Source organism: Micrasema longulum, unplaced genomic scaffold (genome assembly GCF_059751315.1).
Source record: "Micrasema longulum isolate JH-2025_06_02 unplaced genomic scaffold, ASM5975131v1 h1tg000163l, whole genome shotgun sequence".
In the NCBI taxonomy this organism is placed as follows: Eukaryota; Metazoa; Arthropoda; class Insecta; order Trichoptera; family Brachycentridae; genus Micrasema; species Micrasema longulum.
Genome location: NW_028277368.1, coordinates 2,298,534 through 2,321,739, shown reverse-complemented (window position 1 = coordinate 2,321,739; position 23,206 = coordinate 2,298,534).

Here is a 23,206-nt window from a genome sequence, read left to right as displayed (position 1 = left end):
GACATAGTCTCAATTTACCTACAAAACAATGCTTTCATTTCAGCGTATTTTTAGTTTTACTCTAGCAACCTTCGCTGAAAGTGTCAAACATGGCGTTGACTTGTTTATGGAAAAATGTCTCACGAGATCGTATTATCAAATCGATTTAGATCACTACAGTTGTTTTAACTAATAACATGTCGTTGGCTGGTTTAAGTGGCCACTTTACACACTGTGTAATATTAACCATTTGCCTATGTTTAAACATCAATATTTCTTCATTTCTTCTATCTGTTGATTTTAGTGAAGTTAAATAGCAAAATAGGCAAAATAATGAACGTTACACAGTGTGTAAAGTGGCCACTTAAACCAGCCAACGACAGGTCATAAGCCCCGTAAATGACTAGACTTCCATATTCTCTTCTCAAAAATGTTTTCCATCCCTGTTGTAATTTGTTAATATACATATGTATATATATATTATTGAAAAAGCATTGAAATTTAATATGCCATATTGTTTGTAAAAGTTGGAAGATATAAGGTAGGTACTAGGCGATCTCAGACGCCGACTGACTAAACATTTTTGTAAATTATATGATGTACGTAAATACATGAAATTGGTAATTGGTCTCGTAGTTTCTAACTTTTCAATTTTCACGATATGAAAACGACTATTTCATTCAATCATTCATATTGTCATATAGAAAATTCATGTTTACTTTATCGACACACATCGGTATTATTTTATCGTATAATTGTAATACAGATGGGCATAAATTATCTTCTCTAATTATCAATAATAAGACAACAAATTAACAAAGACAAAGATAATAGTTCTTCATAATTTATCTTCTTGATGCATTTTTTTCATTTTCAAATAGGTTTCGAGTGATATTTTTTTAGCAAAATTTTAATTTTTCCGTAATGGCAGAATATTTTTTTTGTTGAAAGATCTTACAAATTTGAAGTCTAATCAAAATAAATATTTCAATTTGTTGCAACAGAGAGGGAAAACATTTTGGAGAAGGGTATTTATGGATATAAAATCATGCTATGGTCCCGCGGTAGTATTGTGGACTCACGGGCCAAAAGTCTGCGGTTCAAAACCTACTCTACCACAACTCGATTTTCATTTTTCCAGCGCAAGTTATTTACAACTTTTGGGAAATGGTCTAAAAATTTTAATATTTGAGTAAATAGTCAGAACTCAAGTATTACTGTTTTCATAAAAAAAAAACTATACTTTACAAGACTTATGACCTGTCGTTGGCTGGTTTAAGTGACACTGTGTAACATTCACCCTTCTGTTTAAATATCTACATTTCTTTAACTCTTCCATCTGTTGACTTTTTTTAAGTAAAAGACCCGAAACCTTTGTATTGATGTAGGTGAGATTCATCTGGCTGAATTATTTCACCTACTAGGGAACGCCTGAAAACAGTTATTTGATTTTCGTATACATACCAGTTAGATTAATCAACAATTTTTTTATGTTACATAGTGTTTAAAGTGGTCAAACCAGCTAATGACAAGTCGTTAGCCCTGTAAACGCCTAGACATCCATATTCCTTTCTCAAAAAAAAAATATCTCTCTGTTGAAACAAATAAAGATCTTAAAAACTCCCAAGGAAGGAAATCCAGCCAATCTTCAAACATTTGGACATACTGAAAACATTGTTGACTAAATGGGTCAATTATATTTACGGTATATGAGGGTAGGGTATAAGAAGCATTATTGATGCTAAAATAAACTATGCATAAAAACCTACCTACCAAAAAAATAGCGTAATTCAAAACCGTCTCTAAATCTTGCAAAAAACCGATTTCAATTATACAATTTGACACCGCAAACTTAGCATTCTCCAGTGAGTTAATGAAGCATAATTAGAAATATCACTATTTTTTTTCAAAGTTTTTTGCAAATATCTCAGTAACTCATATCATATTTATTTAGTTATTCTCTTTTATTTTTCCACTCAACGCGGATTTTTGGACAAAGAGCTGAAATGCACTCAACCCAATAAAAAAAATGCATCGAAATAAATCAGTAAAAACAATAAAACGCCAATTATTATGATTAACAAGTGCTAGACGTTATCACATAAAAACTTACAGCAAAGTTAATTGCTTTGACGAAGAAACACGCCGGCCGCCAGCGCCCTTTTATTGTATTTTATATTTGAATCTTCAAGTATAAAGAATAGGTACTTTGGTTGTCTGGAAGATATTGCTAAAAGCAATATCTTCCAGGCAACCAAAAGACAGACTGGTCAAAAATTTGTTCTATAAAACAAAATCTGGATGAAAAGATACATACACGAAAAAACCTTATTATTTCAAAATAACCGCTGTTGTTTTAATGGTGAGATAAATCTTGCGCATATTAACTTTTAAAAAAACACATTATACTGTACATATTAAAGGAGTCGGGTAATGAATTCGGAAGGAAAAAGAAAGAGGAACTAAGGATTCTTTATTTTTTATTTCCTGATAATTTGGTAATCTGGATGACTGGAGTTCGGATAAACGGAGTTCTACTCTATTTAAAATTATCATTTACGTACATATAATACCACAGACAAATTGTTTTGAAAACTGGTATACATATTAAGTTAAATTATCAACATGTGCACATATCTCTGTTACTTCAATCCTTTTTATATTTAAACTCTTTATTTATTACAAAATTTGAGCTTATCCAAATGTTTATAGACAAAATACTGGATTTCACCCCCTGGGGAGTCATTAAGATTAACAAATTACAACAGAGATGGAGAATACCTTAAACGAGGGAATATGGAAGTCTAAGCATTTGTAGGGCTTATGACCTGTCATTGGTTGGTTTAAGTAGCCACTTTACACACTGTGTAACATTCACCATTTTGCCTATGTTTGAACATCTATATTTCTCAAATTCTTCCATTTGTTGATTTTAGTGAAGTAAAAGAGCTGAAACCTTTATTGTTGTGAAGAGATTCATCTGAACGAATTATTCCACATACTAAAATGCCGGAAAACAATCTTTCAATTTTAAAACTTCTTCTTCGACCAGTTGGTTTTATCACAATATTTGAGTTTATCCAAATGTTTGTAGACAAAAGGCTGAATTTCACCCCCTCAGGAGTCATTAAGATTAACTTCTTTAAGGTATTCTTTATGCCTGTAGTAATTTGTAAAACTTTATTTATTGTTAATGTGCTGCATACCTTTGCTATAATTTATTTTTATTTTTTTTTTGTTAAAGGCGTAAGCCTTCGAAATAAATAAATAAATACATATCGTCGGGATCGTAGAACAACGACGCATGTGATTTTCTTGAACTTTACGTTAGAGATGTTTGAATTATTTTTTTGACGCCTTACGTCACGACTTGATAAGTGCAAAAGTATAACATTTGATACTTGGGTAAGTTATATATATTTTCAAACCTGGAAAAAAAGACTTAATATTACTTTTTCACCATCAAATATAAAAGAAAGTCAATGTCCTATTTTTCGCACATCCGTTATTGTTCAACGATTCCGATATATATATATCTGGGATTAGATAGATAATAAGTATTACATTTTATTTTGGACAGGCATTTTAACCGTAATTTATCAGCCCCTTTTACTGTGTTTTTTTTTTAAATTAAAATTTAAAATTCATTTTTCAATTAAACGCAATTACGTCACAAAAACCGAGTAAGGTTATCAAAATATTTTTTAATCAATCGTAATATACTGAAATATTTTAATTAATTACGTGGAAGTTTCGTATTGGACAAATGTTCAAAGTCAGCGGAACTCATTTCAATGTTAAGTAAAAGGTAATCGATGCGCTGTTTTTATTACTACTTACTAAATTAGAATTTTGTTGACATATGTCTTTATTGTTCTTGATTTCGCCATTCAATTGTTATTGTAATTTATATTTTCGTAGAAATTATAACATGTTTTATGTATAATATAAAAATATTATTTATTTGCCAATAGGAATAATGATGATAGCATTTTATTCATTTGCGAATCTTTAAAACAAGAATGATTTTTTTTTATCAAGCTGTGGGTAAAATACTGTTTTTATTTCGGCCTTTTTTCTGTATCTGGGCGTATGGAGAATACAGTTCTATGAGTTTTATTGAAACAGAACCCTGAACGAGTGTTTTCGACTTTTAAATTTTAAAAATATATCAAGCATTAGCATAAATAATTGATTTAACGAGTATTTTCTGTGGGTTGGGTCAAATAAGGGCCAATTTCGTAAATCACAACATTACAGAAGAATAATTGAAGGTTTTTTTTAACGTTATAATAAACTGTTTGAAACTATTACCAATAGAAAAACACTACCCCATGTGTGTGTGTATATAAAATTGATATTTATATTTTTTAATTGATATCAACCCTCTACAAAATGTTGGCAAGAAGAAAATTAAATTCGACGGTGGCCCGGCCCTTTTAGACCCAAGCCACTGATTTTTCTGTGTCAGGGCAAATGAATAAAAAAATTGTTTGTGATAACTATAGTTTGAATTGTGGACGACGTTTTCGACTTGCAGACTTCTCTCTGATAAAAATCCTGAAAAAGAATATCAAATGGAGATAAGAACGTCTCGTAGTAGTTCGACGTTCAATTCATAGCAGATGTAAAATATTCAATTCATAGCAGATGTAAAATATTCAATTCATAGCAGATGCAATGGAACTTAAAATATTTGATTTAAAGAAAGTTATATGCAGCAATATTTCATAGTTACTGCACCTAAAGCGTAAGACTGATGACTTTACCTTCCATGGAACAAAAATGATCCAGAAACGCTGAAATAGATATTTTAGTAGTGCCCTATGCACTACTAAAACATGGAATAGGGGGTATGATGATTACAATTATAAGAATCAGGTTGTGGTAGCCACGGCTAGTTCTCGGACTTACGGATCAAAGGTCCGTGATTCGAATCTTACTCCATTGATTCCCATGTTCTAATAGTGAGTTATTTACAACTCGTTGAAAATGGCCCTTAAAATGAAATATTCGGGTAAATCACGAGAACGCAAATATTCCTTTTTATTTTTTTAAATATGATTGTACATAGTAATTAACTTCGTTTTTTTTATTTATTTCAACATGACAAACATTTTTTTGGAAAATGAATTAAATACATATTTGGAATCAGGAAAAAAATACGCATCTACTAAAAATATAGCTATCTTTCTAAAAAAACCAAAACCCTATTATTTTCACTAATAAATAAGACTAAACTGCAAAAAGTCTTGAAGTTTACTAAATATAAAAGGCTGTTCTGGCTTATATAATTATTAAAGACTGATTAACATACTTATTTATTTTTTTATTCCGTTTTTAAAAACATCTGAAATGGATGTACCTACTCGTTTTCAATAAAATTTAAGATCTGCTGGTAATTTCGAAGTAAATTGATTATTAGGTCGGCGTTACTAGTTTGAAAAGCAGTAAATGGCCAGTAATGTCTATTTCATTAAGTTGAGTAGAGAGTAGAATCAATCACTAAAAAAGAAAAACGTTTACTTGATTACTAAATAAAAAGGGCGTTTCTAGCTAGAAACGTATTTTTATTAAAGTATAACATATTTTCTTGTATTTTTTTTACTAAAAAGAAGATGAAAATGTTAATTTTTAAATATACAACATAAAATTTATTAAAATTAATACATATATTCCGTTAGGACAAATCATAATACATACTATCGCATAATAATATACTTATTTTTTGTAGTATTTTTCACACAGCGAATTTTTCAATCTCCGAGTTACAAAATATTTATTTTCTCATTTTTTTGTTTTATGTAGAAACGTCCTTCTTTCTTATGACGGCGGTATTATAGCCATATAGTTTTCAAATACATTTACTTTTTTATTATATTTACAATATAACAGTTACATTAAATATGACATTGAATAGATTTCAAACATTGCGTTCACAGGTACATATTTGTAGTGATAACACGTTATTGTCTCAGCGCAACTAAGTTACCTCGAATCTAATTTTGCTGTTGAAAGTTATCCATAAAATAAAGCTGACATACATTTAGAAAACCATAACACTGAAATTATTATTGATATGACCAATACTCGAACCTAAACTATTGGAAATCCCCCGAGCCTCGATTACATTAGGAAGTTAACTTTTTTTCAACAGGAGTTGTTTTAATCCTTCCTTTACTGGGCCAAAAATATCCGCGCGTTACGGTGCCATGTATTCAATACACACGCAAAAAAATGGGAGATTTTTTACAATGTTTGAGTAAGTCCAAATGCTTGCAGACTGGCTGGATTTCCTCCCTAGCTAGTTATTCATATTCAAATTTATTTCAACAGAGAGGGAAAACATTTTTGAGAAGGGAATATAGAAGCCTAGGCATTTACCTGTAATTGGCTGTTTTCAGTGGCCACTTTACGTAATGCGTAACATTCACCATTCTGCCCATGTTTAAACATCCACGGTTCCTCAACTCTTTCATCTGTTGACATTTGTGAAGTAAAAGATCTGAAACCATTATCACGTGAGTGAGATTCATCCGGCTGAACCAAATCACCTGCTGGTCTGTCTTTAAACTTTTTTTTTATTATGTCATTTAATCATTGCTGACTGTACGTTTCTGTAAAATAAATTTAATAAAATATAATACGGTTAGTTACAAGTAGTCCAAAATAAATTGCAATAATTTATCAAAATCGGGTGCAATTGGTGTGCATAAGGCACTGCATCCCGATGCAGAGTAATATGTCAGTGATACTTTTCCTTCATAACCGTCAATCTTTCTTAATGACTAAATGGAATATTTAATGATTTCAAATTGTCCTCTTTGTTTCAAATTTAATTGCAATGCATCATTATTTACCGAAAAAAACATCACCTGACCATTTTAATAATTAATAGACCAAAAATCGAGCATTCATTAAATATTATTTAATCGTTCTAATTATTTGAATTTCTTGTACTGTAATTATTTTAAGTTTAACGTAGTCACGTTATCAGTATAAATTAAATCAAAGCTGTGTAAACTATAAAGAAATTTCCCTTCTCAAAGAATCTCTCCGTTTTCGTAGTGATATTTATCTCACATCCAAAACTTGTCTACAAAGATTTAGTAATAATTGTCTGAATCAGTAAATGTCTAGACAAGTTATGGGTCTAGATTAGTTTTGGGTAGGTACATCGATATAAATCAAGGAGATGCGTGCGTCACGGTACACATATCTACGCTCTAAAATGACATAGCAATAGTATGACGTCATAGTTAAAGATAAAAGTCTCCCGACCGACTACAAACGTATAGTACCGATACCCCCCACCATTAAGTGTTGATGTTAGTACATCATTTTATACCGACGGGTCTAGACCCGGTTTTAGAACCCCTCGATACGTTTATCTACGCATTAAAAGTGTCAAAAATTTTATTCCACCGAGTAATTTTTCCTTTAATTATGATTTATTAAAAATTTTAATCGTTTTGAGATTGGCACTTTTTTTCTTAAAAGTCTATTAAAAATATGAGAGATAAATAAGTAAGTTTTTAAGTCGAATTAAATTCCGACATAACTGTCACTATAATAAAACGAACGCCTAGATGTGAAAATAATGTCGCTATGTTCTGTCCTATCAACAAGTAAGAGTATCTAGGCGTCAGACACAGATTATATGCGTCAGAAAGTTACCACTCTAAAAAAATATTTTAATTATTATATGTTTTCCATTTGTTTTACTATCTTTCCGAGTGTATGTGTCGAGGCGTTATACGAGCCGGCTTTGTAGTCGATCGGTAGATACTACCATATAGGTGATTTTCAAAAGTCATGCAAAATTAATGTTCAAGCGATCATTTTTTGCTTGAATTCGGATTTATTGGAGTTTATAATCGCTTTGAAGTAAGCACTTTTTATTACAGAAACCTATTTAAAATATAAATGAGAACTATTTTTAATATTAATGACGTAAGGAACGCCAACTAATTGTTTTGATCATATGATGTCGATATGACAAATAGGTAGAATATACCGAGGTAAGATACAGATAGATATTAGATCCGATGCCAACGTGGCTTTTGAAAAAATGCATTAACGTATTAGCTCCATTTTTAACAGATTTATTTTATACATCCATGGAGCGCAGCATTGTTCCGAGAGCCATAAAGAAAGCAAATGTAACTCCACTTTTAAAAAATTCACAACTAGATGTGGAAGATCTTTCCAGTTTTCGCCCTATTTCAAATCTTCTCATCGTATCAAAAATACTAGAAAAAAATACTATTTCAAATCTTCTCATAGGCTCGTTAACTATATCGAGCGGAATTCTTTATTTTCGGTAAGGCAATCGGCATACCGACGTTTTCATTCCACGAAGACGGGAGTGATAAGAGTACTGTCTGACATTATAACGGCGGTGGACTCTGGTAATCTGGTGTTGATGGCTCTTCTGGACATGAGTGCTGCATTCGATACTGTAGACCATAATATTTTGCTTGAACGTCTGGAGAAAACTTATGGTATCCGTGATCAGGCACATATGTGGTTCAGTTCATATCTTAATAAAAGAGAAAATGCAGTTGTGTTCCAGGGTAAAAGCTCAACCAACTCTCGGGTGTCTACAGGAGTGCCTCAAGGGTCAGTACTCGGACCACTTCTCTATCTCCTTTACACTAAAGATATAGAGAGCATTATCAAAGAATGTGGATTGTGGTCTCACTGCTATGCAGATGATACGCAGATTTATTTTTATTGCAAACCAGGCGAGAGAAGTGTGCTTGTCAACTTAATTGATGGATGCATCAAGAAAATAGGAAACTGGATGGCTGAAAACAGACTAACATTAAACCCTTAAAAAACTGAAAAACTGTGGGTGGCTTCAGCCAGACGATAGAATTTGATCCAGGATACGGCTCTACCCAATGTAGGGAGTACCGCTTTACCCACCGTTAAACAACTGGGAGTTTTACTCAATTCTGACCTATCTCTTGATGCTCAAATTAGTAGAACGATAACTTCATGCTTCTACCAGCTGAGACAAATTAAATGCATACGCAAAAATTTGCCGGTTGATGCCACCCGTCAATTAATAAATGCGTTTGTAGTGTCTAGAGTCGATTATTGTAATGGTATCTATGCAGGTCTACCAATGAACAAAATGACTCGCCTACAATCTGTATTGAATGCCGCAGCGAGACTTATTTTCGGAATCTCTAAGTTCAGTCATATCACTCCACTACTTCAGGAACTACACTGGCTACGTTTTCCACAGAGGGTCGAATACAAACTCTGTTGGCTTATGTATAAGTCACTGCACAACTCTGCTCTGGAATATCTAAGGGAACTATGCATTCCAGATGAACTAGCTGACAGGCGTCTCACGCTTAGATCAGCTACGTCTACGGCGAGAGGAAAAGTTATTATACCTCTACGCAAACAGCGCACTGAATTTAGTGAACGCGCATTTGCGGTCGCAGGCCCTATGGCATGGAATGCTCTCCCAGCTGGAATGCTCTACAGATGAAGATAGCGTTCATAATCGAGGCACTGGGAGCCTTTCATCAAAGTTTTTTTCTAAGAATTCTGATAATACCCTAGCTTGTTATACCTTGTTGGATAGCTGATAAAACATAGATATTTTTTAAATTTATCTGCGAAATCTATATATCTAAAAAAAATATTTTTTACGAATTTATTTCAATTTAAAACTCTCAATCGTCTACTACGACCCATTCGGTTCAGTAAACTGCAGTTTTAGGGTTGTGAATAATAAAGCAAAATATCTTTTACACAAAAATCACAAACACAAATAAATTAGAGGCAAAAAAAGTCCAAAAAATTAGGCCAATAGACAAAAATTCTTAAAATGTACCTAAATAATTCAATTTTAGTGACCATTTTCAACGAGTTGTAAATAACTCACTATTAGAAAATGGAAATCAAGTTGGGGTAGAGTAGGGTTCGGAGTTATGAGTGTCCAGTATATAAAAGAAAAATGGTAATCGAAAAAGGAAAGATATCATTTTTTTGAAAAAAACTCAAATTGATGACATTATATACCTAAATATACAAAGCTTACTTGCGCACAAAGAAGAAATAGAAATACTTTTGGAAAAGAATAAACCTAAAATTATGATATTTAGCGAAACCCACATCACGGAGAATATAGAAGACTGCGAAATTAGTTTTCCAAACTACAAAACTATACGCTGCAACTCACACAGTCGACACACGGGAGGAGTTATTATATTAATAAGAGATTTTATTGTATATAAAATAGTCACAAATGAACAACATGAGAAAATAGCTTGGAATTTGGCAATTCATATTAAAAAAGGGTTTACAAAGGGGCTTTTATCTGTACTATATAGATCACCAAGCACAAGTATAAGTGGATTTTTAACATATTTCGAAAGATGGTGCACAGAAAACATCAGGGAGAAGGAAGCTAATATTATAGTCGGTGATTTTAATATTAATATGCATAGTAATAATGATATTTATACCAAAAAGCTGACAGATATTATAAATGCAAACGGAATGAAACAACTTGTCCAAGAATCTACAAGAGTAACTCAAACGTCAAAAACATTAATAGATCTGGTCATAACAAATGTATTTGAATTAAGAATAAATCTACTTGACACTCCAAAAATTACGGACCATACTATCATACAAATTTTGTTAAAGAAACTTAATACAGAGAAATCTACTGTATCATATTCTAAAGTATACAGAAATTATAATCAATATGATGAGAAGGAACTTAAGTATAAATTAGAACAGTGTAAATGGGATTAAATAACACAATTAGAATTTAATTTAAAAGTAGAAAAATTTATTGAAAATATAAAACTTACTCTTGATAGCATTGTACCAATAAAACAAATAAAAATTAACAGTATACATAACAAATGGTACAATAATAAATTAAAAAATATGCAGTTCGAAAGGGACAGACTATATAAAATAGCAAAAAGAACTCAAAATAATGAAGACTGGAATAAATTTAAATCGCAAAGAAACAAATACCTAATTGAATTAAAAAAGACAAAAAATGAATACTTTAAAACAAAAATTGAAGCTGAAAAGGAGAATCCAAAAAAAATGTGGAATACAATTAAATCATTGTTAAAAAGTAAAGAAAAACAAATAAATGAAAACATACAATTTCCTAATGGAATAGAGGGATCTAATATATCTAATAAATTTAACAAATATTTTATAAGAAGCGTGGAAGAGATAAATTATAATTTTAACTTAGATGAAGAACAGGAAACAAAATTAACATTCAAAAAATTAACACAAAAAGATCTTTAAGCAATAATTAAAACAATTAAAGCAAAACCTAGTCTCTGGACTGTGGAATTACAATTAAATTATTGGAAAAGACTCTACCCATCATAGGAAATTACTTATTGGATATTATAAATGAATCGTTATTGCATGGAGTCTTCCCGAAATCATGGAAAACATCATGTGTCATTTCAATAGCAAAAATAAAAAATTCAGTGAAGTGTGAAGAATACAGGCCCATAAACACCCTTCCAAAATATGAACAATTATTGGAATATATTGTAAAGAATGAGTTAGTTAATTTTTTGGAACAATGGAAAGTATTATGCAAAGAACAATGTGGATTTCGAACCAATCAATCTTGTGAAATGGCTATTAACTTGGTTTTAGAAGATTGGAAAGAGGAAACCGATAAGAACATGTTCGTAATTGCAGTTTTTTTGGATTTTAAAAGAGCCTTCGAAACAATAGACCGAGAAATAATTATTAAAAAATTGAAAAAAATAGGAATAAAAGGAAAAACTATAAAATGGTTTGAAGAGTACCTTGGCGATAGATACCAAATAACGAAGGTGAATGATGAAATTTCCGAGCCCCTCAAAATTTCATTGGGAGTACCACAAGGATCGGTTCTCGGACCGGTTTTGTTTATTATATACATAAATGATATTGTCGAAACATTAAAATATTCAAAAATAAGACTCTTTGCAGACGATGCCTTAATATATATATCGGGAGAAAATTATAAAACAATTATGGACAGACTAAATCATGATCTTAATAGTGTATCACTGTGGCTAAAAATTAATAAATTAAAATTAAATGTTAACAAAACTAAATATATGAATATAGGAAACAAAAGAATAGAAATTACACCATCAATTGTAATAGAAAATGAAAAACTTAATGAAGTCACTGAAATTAAATATTTAGGTGTAATGTTGGATTCAAAACTTACATTTCACCATAACGCTAAGATGGTAATAAATAAGATTGCAAAAAAAATATCAATTTTGGGAAGGATCAGAAGATTTATTGATAAGGACTCCTGCAAAACTATTTACAAAGCAATTATTGAACCACACGTTAACTACTGTAGTAGCATTCTATTTTTATCAAACAAAGAAAACATAGATAAACTAACTGTTTTACAAAATAAAGCCTTTAGAATCATTTTTTTAAAAAACAGATATACGAGGGTAAAGTCGATGGTAAATGAAATGAAATTATTAACATATAAACAAAGAATATTTTACAATACAATGATATTTGTTCATAAAATTATAAACTCTAATAAAAAAACAGAATTTTGGAAAAAAATTGATCGGAACCAGCATGAACACGATCACAATACTAGAGAAAAGAACAAAATTAGACTTCCATTTAGGAAAAAGGCAAAGTCACAAAATTCAATTTTATTTAAAGCAATTAAAAAGTATTACGAAATGGAAAAAAATATTTATGAAGAAAAAAACATATCAAAATTTAAAATAATGGTCAAGACATATGTGATAAACAATTTATAAATTAAATATATTTTCAATGTTATTATTAGAACACACATAACAATATGTATGATATGTGTGCCCTACTTTAAGATTTAAATAAAAAAAAAATAAAAAAATAAAAAAAAACCCCATACCTTCTATTCGTTATTTTATTAAATTTGGTCTCTCCATCTTGTAGTAGACCGTTCTCTCGCTTGTTTTCCCTCAACTGCCCCTGTAACTGTCTGCTTTTTGAGAGTCTCGTCATTTTGCTGTTCTTTCTTATAGAAAATCATTTTTAAAATATGATTTTTCTCCATTTACAGCATGGGCTATCTCTTCGTTCTAGTAACGAGAAAACCCTTTCAATATCCACTCACCGCTCGAATTTATTTACCTCCTCTTTCACATTTATAGCTGCTCGGTTATGGAATAATCTTCCCACTAATGTCAGAGACGCCCCTTCTTTATTTACATTTAAATCACGTATGAAATGTCACTTCCTGAGTATTTGAGTTTTTCATTTCTCCTCCCTCTTTTCATCCCTCTTTACCCCCTCCTCTCTTCATAGTATAGTGTACATATTTAGTCTATTTTTATTTCTGAAAAATATATATGTTTTTGATATTTTGTTTTATAATGAAAATATTAAAATATATAAAGAATATGTTCATATACCACTGATTTTCTCAAATTAAACGGTTTGGGTAGGCAAAAAGAAATTGCCTTAAGGCAATATGCCCGCCCTTATGCATAAGTATTTAAACTGTACATGCATATAAAGTCTCTAAATATATATATTACTAGCTGACCCGACAGACGTTGTCTTGCCCGAGCGTTGGGTTGCCTGCTATTACCTTGGAAAAAAGACTTTTCATTGATAAGTAGGTACCGAGGTACTTGTTTATGATTAAATTCCGATACTAAAAATTATGAATGTTCAAATATTGAATTTATGTAGGTACCTAGGTTCTTGTTTATGGTTGAACTCCAAAACATAAAATAATTCATTTTCAAATATAGATTTTTTGCAAATGTCAAACTCTGCTCTTCTCACCACCGGGGACCTCTTTATTCATGAATACGTTTATTAAAAATGTATTGTTATAAAAAATGACACTTAATATTATTTTAGTATGTTTTAATCTGATTGGGATCCATAAAAAGCGAATGTTGTTTGTAAACATTAAAACGCAAACCTTTTTTAAACACAAAAAACAACATCCTTACATTTTTTTGTACATGCATTCTCGTCTGGTAGGTCGATGAAAAAAAGATTTATTGTTCTAACATTTTTTTACAGATTCGATTGAAAATTTTAATATCTGCGAACACGCGCAGAGCAAAGATCTACATTTCGCTGAAAACCGCACGTAAATCATATTTTATTTCATTCTTTATTATTAGAAGAAATTATTTAATATTTTAAGTAATTCTTTATCATTAGAAGAATTTTTTTTCTATATCGATTAAGCCGTTTAGGGGGAGTTCAGTGATATCACACGTACAGAAAAATTATATATGTAAAGATGTACATTGTAAAGTGATCGCTTCAACTAGTCTTCCATATTTCCTTAAAAATAACGAATAGATACGTCACAAAATGCAAGCGAACTTCCCTCTTAACATTTTCCGTTTAATGATACTTGTGTGACTAAATAAACAAAGGGACGCGACAGCATATTGAATTTGTAATTAACTAACCCACTTCTCTGAATTCTCGAGGTTACAGAGTGTTATAATTTATTACTAATTCATTTTTTTTGTTTTATTTTTTTTGTTTTTTTACAATATACATAAGAGGTAAAACAAAGTATTCAAAAAATAAAGGATAATTACATAGCAATGAAATACATATTAATAGTAAAAATAGTAAACAAAAAATCTACAAAGGCATGGCCTGTTCATGTTAGTGAATTTTTGCTCCTATAATAAATAGACAATTATAATATTTTTTGTAACATAATAAGAAAGAGAAATTAAAATGTTCTGTAAAAGATTATATGGATTATATAACCCAAAGAAAATTTGTTGATAATGATCCTTAAGATAAAAATAACTTAATTTAATTTACTTACATATAACTTTGAATTATCTATCCTTACCTCTGTTCTGTATAAATACATTTAACTCTCTAATAAAGATACCAGTCTCGAAGATGTCGCGAAAGCGATGAAACCGGTCACTGGATATTCCAAATTTGTGGATTAAAGTATCACTCGTGTTTTATTTATATAATAAAATAAAATTTAATGTTGATGTTTTTTTTTTAAATTAAAAAATATATAATATCTTCTTCAAAACAGACAATGAACATTTTAGAAAAGGGATTAGATGTCTCTACAGGCATTAACAGGGCCTATGACCTGTTATTGGCTAGTTTAAGTGACCACTTTACATACTGTGTACTATTTACCATTCTGCCTTTTTGAAAATTTAAACATTTATATTTCTAAAATTCTTCCATTTGTTGATTTTCATGAAATAAAAGAGCTAAACCTTTATTGACGCATGAGAGAAAAATGGATGGCTGGGAATTTACAGATCTTATGACCTGTCATTGGCTGGTTTGAGTGACCAATTTACACATTTTGTAACATTCATCATTATGCCTATGTTCGAACATACATAATATGACACTGTTTGATAACAGTCGCGTTCAAATAAGTGTTAGCGTGTCATAAAGCCATCAAGCGGTTAAATCGTTAATCCAGAGTTGTCTATATTTCAAGCAAATGAGAATTTTTATTACAATTTATTCTGGATACTTTACGCAAAAACTATTTTTTTTAGTTATGACTTTATTTTATCGGAGAACTTTTATATCTAACGAAATTCAATTTCAATTTTTCAATTTTTCAATTTATTTCAAATGAAATGAAATTACCTTAGTTATTAACATTTATTCTAATAAAATACCATTATTCCGTAATTACTCGCAAACGAGAAAAAGCTTAAAAATAACTAGATTGTTTTTGATATTCATGATTAGTGATTTCTTTACAACCCTGTATTTCGCGTTACAAAAATAGCGGTAACAGTGGATTATTTTTTCAATGCTAAGGGCTTCAGCCTTTATTAAACACGTAATTATTGTAAAAACAACGCAATATGAAAACGTTAGATAACAATTATTTTTTTGCTGATAAAAAACGATCTATGTTTCAACGAATCATGGGAAGCCACCAGATTTCGCCAAATACCGGAACAAATCAAATATTGAAAGAAACGTCAGATATAGTTTTTCTAGTGAAACTATACTCGATTTTCGGCTCATGTTTGGGACTCCGAAAGCTTAGATTTTCTAAAGAAAAGGTTTCTGTAATAAACACTGCGTATAAATGGTACGCTATGTTTATATTAGTTTGCATGATAGTTTTCCCCATTTTTGGAATGGCCCGAGAATATCATTTATTGGGAAATATTCCTCCACCAGTGTCTCTGACGAGTGCTTTGCAAATTTCTGTTTCATCATTTGCATCTTGGGCTATTATTCTACAAAGTTCACTCGTAAGCCCTAAAATATATCTCGCTATCCACGAATCTTTTGTCACAGTGGATAAAATGTTATACCCCAAGAAGCGAGTCGATTTAAAAGCGTTTAAATTCGGTACCATACTTCTTCATCTGACAAACTTGTTGATTGAACTAATAATTTTAATCGCTTTTGTTTGTTTTTGGGAAGATGATTTGATCAGTATTTTTACCTGCGCTCAGTCCTATATTATGGCAATTAGCGCACTCCAGTTCTCGGTGTATATTGCAGTCCTTGCGAGACGATTCCAACTATTGAACTTGCGTCTTAAGAACGTCAAATTAACCTTAAGCGAAGAGGAATTAAATCCAAAAAATGCTGTGAAATTTGAAAGAAACTTCGGCATTCTGATGAATCTTTGGGGAAAGCGAGAATTTAAGCATGATCAGTCGAATAAAACGGAAGACAAAACGTATACGAGCGCTCAAAGTGAAATTGAAGAGCTTTTGATAGTTTATAATGAGCTTTCTGGTATCGTTGAAAAATTAAACAAATGCTTTGGACTGGCGGTAAGCAATTTTAGTTGAAATAGTTTCTTTAATAAATTTTAGTTGACAATAATGTCTTATTTCATATTTTCCAAATTAATTATCAGTCTATTTTTCAGGTTTTGTGCATAATAATCCATGGATTTTTGAACTCATTATCGACAATCAATATAGCTGTTTTACAAGACAACTCTCTTATTGTGAGTACCTACACCAACATCTACCACAAAATAGATCATTAAATTAACAATAAACTTTTATTAAAATGTTTTACATTAGTTCCAATTTTCTACGTATTTCCGACTATTATAGTCGGACGTAGACATAAAATTTCAAATAAATATTTATGCAAATCATAGGAATGAAATCATTATTTTTTTTCTTTTAAAAAATCTTATTTGTCATGACGGTTTATTTTACATTGGCCACTCTTATTTGACATGCCTGATCATATTCTAAGGTGGACCAAATAAATAAATAAATATATATTTTGTTGCTTTGCCTAAAAACTGGAAATATAATTAAACTTAATAAATTATTAAAATTTAACTTAATTAATAAAAAGTCCATTTGATATTGAACCAATATGTTTTTTTACAATATTTGAGTTTGTCCAAATGTTCGTAGACAAAAGACTAGATTTCACCCCCTCGGGAGTCATAAGATTAACAATAATAAAGATTTCAGCTCTTTAACTTCACTAAAATCAACAAATGGAAGAATTTAAGAAATTTGGATGTTTAAACATGGGCAAAATGGTGAATGTTACACAGTGTGTAAAGTGGCCACTTAAACCATCCAATGACAAGTCATAAGCCCTGTGAATGCCTAGACTTCCATATTCTCTTATTTAAGGTATTCTCCATCCCTGTTGTAATTTGTCAACAATATGTTTTACTTTTTTTTCCTTGGGTAAATTTTGTCCCGTACATTGTTACGAAAAAATTCAGTAACCATTTATTATTTTTATTTAGAATGGTTTATAAAGCGTCGTTTTCGTGAAACTCACATTAAGACAGTTGTATTTCAAATACCCAACCACGTTTTGCAGCTACAAAACGAATAGACGTTTGGAATTCTATTTTTTTTTTAATTACTCAAATAATATAGTAACAGCGTTAAAACTAATAAAAGTATTTGATTGAGCGTTTATTTTTCAAAATTGGTATTACCAACGTAGGTAAGTACCTACCAATGTGGCTTAAAAAATATTATAATAATTTATCAATTATTTTCTTGATTTTGTTTTGATATGAGTTAGGTCTCTTAAAGTTCGGTAATTCTTGAAACGTTATTTTCTCAGAAACCAATAAATATTTTAATAATTTTTTTTTTCTGATATAATCGATTCTTTCTTTCTAGGAGTATATGAAAATCTTAGCGTTTTTGTCATGGGTGCTTCACAATGCATCGATAATCTTTATAACAGCTACTAGTTGCGAAATACTTCAGCACGAGACTTTTCAAACGGGAGTAATTATTAACAAATTACTGACATCTTCTGCTGTAGGTATGTACGAGTATGCAAATTTATTTTAAATAATAATAATAATAATAATAATCGTAGTTTATTAACAAAATAACAATTACTTTATCTACTACATATACACTTAGGTAATAGATTTCTCTGGATCAAATATATAATTATTTAATCTACTACGATTTCAATTCACATAAAACAATTTTTTATTTAGCCCAATAGAGAGGAATAGCACTTTTGAAAATGGTATATGGAAGTCTAGGCATTTGCAGGGCTTATGAACTGTCATAGGTCTATTTCATTTTTGGATTATAGGATTAAGTGGTCTATTTCATTTTTGACGTGTGCATTTGTCTCAAGCTGGAGGAGAAAACCAGATTTAACCTAAACCCACGGAAGCATTTTCTGAGCAATAGAGTTGTTAATGGTTGGATGGTTGGTTAAAATTAAATATCTCAAAACCAAAATATATTCATATTGAGAGAAAAAATATACCCCAGGGATACAATATTAATATTGATAATTTAAATATAAATTCTGTGGACGAAATAAAGTATCTCGGGGTTTACTTGGATAGATATTTGAATTTCAAAACACATTCTCAATATGTAACAAAAAAAAAAAAAAATTTTAAATCATTTATGGGAAGATTGCGAAATGTAATAGATTTAAAGAGTAGTGTTCTTGTTTCGGATTCATTATCTTTATTCAAGTGTCAAGCCATTCCTTCCTTTTATTCCGGTGGTCCTTGTTTTAAATCCTAATGTACCTACTTCTCCCTGACGGCGAGTCAAGAAAGCAACGCGTGAAAAAAACAATAAAAAACACACAAGGAAAACCGTACCGCCAGCGTGACAGTGATTTCGAATCTCCAACATACAAGAAAACGATCAAAGTGACCAGTGCAATCGATAACGGTGTCTTTCTGGACCAGTGCCAAAGGGAGGAAATCGTAAGTCCTTACTCCTTTCATTAATTCCAGGATTGACACTCAAAACCGTAACGTCAATTAGTTTGTTTACCTAAAATCAAACGTTCTCTGTTTTCTGCGAACACGCGTATCGCGAGAGGGCAGGCCTTGTTTACAGTCCCGAGGTCGAAGGTATCGAGCATCCAACAGTTCTTATATATTTAAAACAATAATATGTCCACACATAAATTACTGTTCTTCCATTATTTTTTCATGTAATGAAGAAGAAATTAAAAATATACCAATTCTTCCAAATAAGGCGATGAGGATTATACTCAAAATAAATATCTGTTCTAATGTACAAAGAATGCACAAAGAAATTGGCTTCCTCCCAGTAAAGCAGCAAATTAAATATAATGTAGCAATTTTTATACATAAAATAACTAAGAGGATGAATAAAATAAAAACAATAATAAAATGTCATACATATGAAACAAGGGATAAAAAAAAGACAAGATTACCAATGAGGAGAAAAACAGAATCCCAAAACTCATTGTACAAGGGATTGAAGCTGTACAATGAGTTGACTGAAGAAATAAAGGAGATAGAAAAGATGGAAATATTTCAAATTAATTGGAAAAAATATGTTTGTGAGAAATTTCGATAAAAAAATTGTAATATTATTAAAAGTTTATATTAGTTCTTAAGATGTTATAAACTAACTTAATAAAGCATAAATAAATCATTAAGCTGCCAGAAGATCTGGTCTCAACTTGTAGTCTCTACAACTTAAAAAATGGGCTAGATTTGTGTTGGAAATGTTAAAACACGCTGACAACTGACATTTGTTAAAATAAATTTAAGCATAATAGCTTTAAACTGGTGGCTTAAAATTAATATTATTATAAATCTAGAAGTCAGTTTTTACATAAATGCAGTAATGTGCGTTAATAACCTCCAAGTTTCCTAAAATCGGGGCCGGTTTTAGCAGTACCAGCGCCCTGGGGGGGGATTTCTACGGCGCCCCCTATCTTCCACCCTTTTAAACCAATACGAAAAAAAGCAAGGTTTATAATGAAATAACCATTTATTTAAAAAAATACTAATAAACTTGTACTTTTCTAGTCTTTCTATCAACGAACTCTTTTATTTAAATACTTAAGTTTATGTCTTCCGAAATTTCGTTTTCGATTGCAAAGATGCCAAGTTTGTCAATCTAGATTGATATATTGTCGATCGTAGATAAGTTTTTATCAGTTTAAGCTTAGAAAAACTCCTTTCCCCACTAGCAACCGTTACAGGTATAGTGATCAATATTCGCAACGCTATCCATACATTTGGATACAGTTCTTGTAAGTTACGATCTTTGATAAAATTCAAAACAATGACAGGATTAACGACATTCTGATCAGGCAAAAATAATTTCAGACTTGTGAGTTCATCACACAACATACAATCATCTACATCGGATTTACAATCTACTGTTGATTTCAATTGGAAATTACCACAGAGTTTGAGAAGGTCTGGTTTTTTCGGAATCTTTTTTTATATTGAACAGAAAAGACCACGAGTACTCATTTAGCTTTTCAAATCTTTCATTGAGTGAAATAAAGGTAGTGTCCAAAAGGCTGTAGAAAAATTAAAATTTCTTTTTTAGAGAAGTTATAGGCTCATCATGGGCCACTATAACGAGTTTGTCGCTAGATTTAGGAAATTTACGAGTAATTTGGACTCGCTCGATGAGCGAGAGGATAAAATGGGCTTATATCTGGCGCCCTACCCTAACGCCACTACTGCTTAAGATTGCACTGCGCGCATTCGTTAGAGTATGCATTTATGTTTTAGATTCTGATACAGAACTTCTGGAGAGATTTGCCAAGCTGTTGCAGCACAGAGACCTCAGGATAAAGGCCCAGAATTTATTTTCCCTCAACTACAATCTGTTGTACTCTCTGATCGGTACCATCGTCTCCTACACTATTGTTGTGAAGCAAATATCGCAAAAATATGAAAAATCCGTATAAGAGAAAAAACATCATTACCTAATATCTAGTATTTACAACTCTAGGTTAGTATGATTTTATTTTATTACCGCCATCATCATTCTCTTGTCCACACCTGATGATACATAGGGCATTGCATTTGTATATTTTTACTGTTTTTGCACCGCAACAGGCCAAAGGCCCAATTACAGTGGTGAATGAGGAATTCCAGCCCAACCCGGAATTAAATTTTAAAAAGGTTTTCGTGTACACGTGAATATTTAAAAATTTTGAAGCAGGATAAAATATCTCAAAAACGCACGCAAAAATAAATAAAAAATGTTAAAAATAGTATTCATTTTAAAATCGTAAATAATGACGTCAGTCCTTATATCTACGTGTAGTATTTGCGGTTTCCGCTTTAAAGCCCCCGCACCTTGTAAGGAACGTTTTGACCATAGAAAAAAAACGTATAATTTGACATTTCAACCAGAAATTATGTCAACTTTTTATGTTTTTATAAATCGAAACGTTCGTAAAAACAACCATAACATAGAAATGAGCAAATTGCGATCAACTAAATGAAGTTATCAAAGCAATATTCCATAGATTCAGGTCAGTGAAAGTAAGAACGCCAACCGTTTCATGACGTCACTACTGAAAAGTGACACACTGATTACAGTCATTTGGCGCGATATTTGATAAATAAAACTTTAAAAAAAACATATCTTTGTAAATAACGCACAAAAAAAAATTTTTTTGCTTAGTTAAATAGTACGCTAATAGAAAAAAAAATTAAAGAAAACAGTGGGATTCCTCATTACGGCACAGAGCACCCAGGTTTGAGAATTTTTTTATTAAATTTAATTAAAATTCTAACAAATTATATGAATTGATAGATCCTAATTGTTGTTTTCACCCCGGTTTCAATGTGTTAAAGCTTTTCACGAGGAAGGTAAATGCAAAGTTTGACGCGTTGCATTAAACATGTACATTTATAAGAGGAATCCTCTCTAGGAGACGCTATGTGAATGTCATCAAACATCCATTGTGATAAAAAGCCTTTTATCCTGCAAGATTCGAATCCTAACATGGTCGTCACGAGGCGAGGATTAAAAAATCAAATATTGACATATTTCAAAGTTATTTTTAGGGCTTTTTTTTATTTTTAAATAATTATTTGCGTTCTTATTATTTACTCAAATATTTAATTTTGAGAGCCATTTTCAACGAGTTATAAATAACTCACTATTAGGAAATGGAATCAAGTTGGGGTAGGGTGGGATTTGAACCACAGACCTTTGGTCCGTGAGTTCGAGACACTAGCCACAGGACCACAACCCGATAGAAAAAAAATCAATTAAATCAACACGAGTATTAGTCTGTTAACGACACACACTATTCTATTGTACCTATATTTATTATTTAACATTATTAATACTGACTTGATTTTTGTTCCATCGTAATTAGAACGAATTTCGTAGATTATGCTCTCACCGGGAATCGAACCCGTAACCTTCCGGCGTGAGTCAAGTGTCTCAGCCATTACACCACGGAGGCCGCGTAAGTGGTTTCACCATATTAGTCTTTTTTTATAATCTTATAAACTAATAAAATATATTTAAACAATACGTATGAAATGTTATAATAATGCTCCTATCATTTTTCATTAATTCTATGTATTTATTTATAACCCAATAATTTTTTAATTTCAACTCCGTGGGACTTAAGTCTTGTATTGATTTGGGACAAATAAAACTCTTTTTTCTGTGATTTATTTTGTTGCCCTTTAATAATAAGGAATATTTTAGTGTTTTCTGTAATATTTTTTATTTCCTTTTTTAATTACTATAAAAAAAATACTATATTATCTTTTACAGAATATTTTATTTTTTCTTTCTTATGTTACACAAAAATATTATAACTGTCCATTATTTATTATAGGAGCAAAAAATCATGTATACCCACGAACAGGCCATGCCTTTGTGGGATTTTTTGTTTACTATTTTTCTATTACTATGTATTTCATTGATATGTAATTATGCTTTATTTTTTTAATACTCTG